Below are 5,144 nucleotides of genomic sequence, written 5' to 3'. Positions count from 1 at the left end.
ATGCCCTGCCTGCCCTCTAGGGCACACCAAGACTGTGGTCACCAAGTGTGTGCATACCCTCCACCAAGTAATGGGCTCCAGAATGAAGGAACAGGCTGCCAAGCAGCCTCCACATTAGGTGAAGAACCTCTGGGACATTTTGGAAATTAATATCCAAAGCCTCCAAGGTGAGGCTTTGTGTGCTGTGGAAAGCTGATGGAAAGGTTCTGAGTGGGACAGGTGGAGGCAAAGGTGGATGTGGCACTGGCATTGATTTTATTATTTGTGTTTGAAAAAGACGTTTTACCCAACAGAGTTTATAGTTACAGGTATACATCATATGTTTGATGTAGGCTCTTAAAAAAAAAGAAGCTTGCAAAGATAGCAAAAAATGAAACCCTTTTGTAAATTAAATTTACAACTGTAAAAAGGAAAATAATTTATTTCTATATATGCTTAGAAATTAAGAGATGTACGTATATGTATATTTACTTACAAAGTAAGATATGGGCTTTGGAAGCATTGGGGCTTTAGGATTAAGAAAAAAAAATAGTAAAAAAAGAAAAATATATATGTAGGGGAATAATGGGTGTGATGGTGGACTAGAAGCTCAACATGAGCTGGCAGTGTGTGCTTGCAGCCCAGAAAGCCAACCATGTCCTGGGCTGCATCAAAAGCAGTGTGGCCAGCGGGGCAAGGGAGGTGATTCTCCCACTCTACTCAGCTCTCTTGAGACCCCACCTAGAATACTGTGTCTAATTCTGGAACCCCCAACATGAGAAGGACCTGGAGCTCCTGGAGAAAGTCCAGAGGAGGGCAACAAAGATGATCTGAGGGCTGGAGCAACTCTCCTACGAAGACAAGCTGAGAGAGTTGGGGTTGTTCACCCTGGAGAAGGCTCCTGGGAGACCTTATAGCAGCCTTCCAGTACCTGAAGGGGCCTACAGGAAAGCTGGGGAGGGACTTTTTACAACGGGTATGTAGTGATAGGACAAAGGGGAATGACCTTAAATTGGAATAGGGTAGATTTAAGTAAGACTTTAGGAAGAAGCTCTTCACTATGAGGGTTGTAAGACACTGGAACAGGTTGCCCAGGGAAGCTGTGGAAGCGCCATCCTTGGAAGTGTTCAAGGACAGGTTGGATGGGGCTCTGAGCAACCTGATCTAATGGGAGGTGTCCCTATCCAGGCAGAGGGGTTGAAACTAGATGATCTTTAAGGTCCATTCAAAACCTAGCTATTCAATGATTCTATGTTTAATCCTCAGAGAATGAGTGCAATGGCACTCAATCTGGGAAATGTTCTCTGAGCGACTGATTCTGCACACAATCAAATCAAGCAGTGTGTCCTTCCTAAATGTCATCTTTGCATTTCAGGAGTTTGGTTAAAATGGTAACAAGGACACTCTACAATAGCTAAATTTTATGTCATGTTTACTTCTGTGTATAACATCTGTCCCAAAGCACCTGGAACATACCTGCTGTGGCCTTTTGGCATGTACCACCCATGCCAAAGCTCACTAATGGTTGCTTTAAGACTGAGTACCTCAGCAGTAATAGAGATGGATATTATTCTTATCATACTTGCAAACTGGTGGATCTTGGCATCTTTCAGATGTGGGGTTCCCAACAACAGGCCTCAAATTTCTGGATGTGAAGACACTTTTCACAGCCTATCATAAGGAGCTAGAATAAACCACCAATAAAGACAAAGTCATTGCCAAGTCATAGCCTGCTTTAAAAATGTGTAGAAGTTCAGGAAGGTGGCTACATACAATCCCTACAGATCTGCAGGCCTGTGGTTCAGTGAGAGAACTTCCTCTAAAGTAAGTTGGCATTTGTGTCTTAGAGCTAGTTTGATTATCTTCAATCACAACACACTATCTGCAATTCAGAGATACAGCATACTGCATGGTGCTGGGGGTTGCTGATGGCACAAATGGTCCCATCAAAATACAACTTTGCATTTTAGAGGCCCCATGAAGGTACCTTTCAGTATACATCCCCAAGACAGCAACAAGGCATCCATACGATCATGCCATGAGTATCTATCTGCTTAACTAACTCCAAACTTCATTCATTTTGTGCATTCCTATGGTTTTACTTGACCATAGATACTTCCCCCAGTTTGACCATTCTGGGAAAGGCTAGTCTCCTGGCCCTTCATCACAGCAGTACCATCAGTAGCATGGATGAAGGACTCTTACAGCACAGACAATTTTGTACCACACTGAGGAAGTTCCATTCTAGGAACCTCAGGAACAACTCGCAGCAGGAGGAAATGAACCCTGATTAACTCTGTATCGTCTCCTCTGCCCTTAGAAACTGCCATGAGGGATGAGGATCTGGAGCCTGGACTCAACAAACTATTGTAAAAAACCAGTTGTAACCTGCTGAATGCATATGGCAGGAAATGGTTTGGAGTAAGGAGTGGAATATTATGGCTTGAGTGGGCCTGGCTAATTTGTTGGTACCGATAGGAGGAACTAGAGAGAGGGTCTTTAGGACCCTGACGGACTAAGGAGGGGCAGGAACAGACAGGGTAAATATTCTCCCCGACTTCCTGCCATGCACTATCAAAGCCAGGAGGACAGGAAGGGTAGCCCCTTTTTCCTGCGTCCTTCTTCCTTGCTGCTGCGGTGCTTAGAGGCTCCTGCTTTCCCCGCAGCTTGTTATTGTAAAATCTGGCTGAACTCTCTTGAGACTCCTTTTACAGCTCTATAAAGCAAGAACTCTTTATTGCAGCACTGGGTGCATGCGGAACAGCTTCCAAAGTCATGCATGAATCCCATTCACAACGGTTAGCTTATATACAACTCCTTATCATAGTTTTCAGGAAGAAGACAGAAGGTTACAATCTTTGCTTTTTTCACTACACGTCCACAATAGACGGTTAAAAACTTTCCCAACAGGGATTTGATGGTCTCTGGTGCTCCCTTGTGGTTGTTAGAGGGACGTTTTTCTTGTGACCTTTAGCTGAACTTGCATATTTTGCTCCCAAATATGGGCATCGTCCAATGAGGGGGCCAAATTTCACAGGTGGGCATCACCAGTTTTACCATTATCTCTGTCCCACGAACTGGGCAGACTGGGGCAGATTCACAGAATCATAGAATATCTCGTTGGAAGGGACCCATAAGGATCATCGAGTCCAACTCCCTACAGTGATAGTTCTTTCAAATTATTTTTTATATTTTTGTGTTTTGTTTTTTTTTTTTAATTCTTCTGAAAGCCAGAATTATTACATCTCAAACTGATAGAAATCAGAGTAGTTATTCTGCATTGCCACTCACCTGAGCTAAAGTTTTATCACTGAAGCACTGGAAATTCAGACTATAGACAGAAAAATACAGTAACAATCATAATAGTCATTGTTAGTACAAGGTCTTGGATGAAATATTACTTGAAGAAACATGCCGTATATTGCCAATGCAAATAAAATACCGGTATCAAGGTCATGAAACCATTAATATCTGCCTTTATGCAATTCCAGAGTCATATCAAAATATCCCTTTCATATTTTTCAGACTAAAACAGTTATTATGGTAAAAAAAATAAAAAAAATAAAGAGAAGAGTCAGTTAACCATTTAAATTTAACTGAATTTAATGTAATTGCAAAGACAATTAAAAGTGCAAGTAATTTTATTAATTAAATTCAGTGTGGCTCCGTTTGATTTTGAGGACAGCAATGGCTGTCTTTTACTCTTTTATGCCATATATGAATAACTGTACTATCAATAAGAAGTACACAGATTTTATTTGATAATCACTGTAAAATACTCATAATTTCAGGTGGAGTTACAACAATAACGAAATGGAAGGAATCTATCTCATGCAAATTTCAATTTATCCACAACCTTCAGTGCTAGTTAGACTATTCTAGGAGTGAAAGAGATGACTGGAAGTGGCTTCCCAGAGTGGCGACATGTCCCCAGACCCCAGTACTTTGCGGACAAGAATCCTTCCCTCACCTGGCAAGACACCAATGAGTGCTTCAGAGCACTGGGACATTGATCTGCAGACTCCTCCTGTTTATCTCTTCATCCTTTCTTTCAGCCTCCCAAGGGACTTTGTCAATCAGCCTTCTGAGCAGGTCAAAATTTGCCCTCCAGAAGTCTTAGGGTGAAGGTGGCAGGTTTACTAACCCCTCTCGAAGTTTCAGGTGTATAAACATCCTGCTGTTATGGGGTGAAAATCTGTGAAGTGATCATATGCTCACTTTTAGTCCCAAACCCTGTTACAAGGGACCAAAATTGCTGCTTTTGTTACTGGAAAAAAGACCTTGTTTAATATTAAACCTAGTTTGTTCTAAGTGTAGTGGCCCCACACAGTCTTATTTGTGTGTAACTTGGTGACCTCATTTCTTTTAGCTGCTTGATTTAGTGCATTTCTCTGTCCAATTAAGCTGTAAGAGTCAACAACAGCAACAAAATCACTTAAGTGAATTTACCATTGATCAATTTCCAATTCACAGCAATCAATGATGTCAAATTTTTCAGTGGCAAATGTGTTGCTTAGCAAGAGTTTTCTGAGGCTCGCAAATTGTCACTGATGTCTGATAACATAAATATTTAAGTATTTGCTTCACCTTGTTTCTATATTTTTTTACAGAAAACATAGTATCTTTTAAATTGCCCCATCTCCTCTACCATTGCTTGCTCATTAATTACAGTCTACCAGCTTAAATATACAGTATCATAGAATCAGAATGGTTTGGGTGACTACATGATAGTAGGGAACACTGAAGTATGTAACAGCCACGCAACAGGTTCTGTGTGCATTACCCTTAAGAAATACAAGTATATCAGTTTGAGTGAATATGTGTAGGATATTGATGGATAATAAGTGGCTGTTAACTATTCTGCTAATTGGTATATGCAAGTATGTGGTTATTTTTACCAAATATATTCCTTCTCTTTCTCTGTATAGTCTTAGTAAAGAACTGGCAGAAAACAGTTGTCTCCCCCTGCACCTGGTGCCCTTAGTCAAAATGGCCTCCCCGGCGCCGCCTAGCCCTGTTTTGTAGGTCACGCCGCGACCCCTCCTTCAGAACGGCGCGTAGGGTGCCCTTAGCCAAGATGTCGGAGGAGCGTTGCCGACGGAAGACGGAGTGTGCTGGTGCCGCCATCTTGTCTGCTGGCACCTTGTACGGCTGAGCTGGCCTTG

This window comes from Apus apus, chromosome 3 (genome assembly GCF_020740795.1).
Source record: "Apus apus isolate bApuApu2 chromosome 3, bApuApu2.pri.cur, whole genome shotgun sequence".
Lineage (NCBI taxonomy): Eukaryota > Metazoa > Chordata > Aves > Apodiformes > Apodidae > Apus > Apus apus.
The sequence above is the reverse complement of the archived record's forward strand: the minus strand, read 5'-3'. Positions refer to the sequence as shown.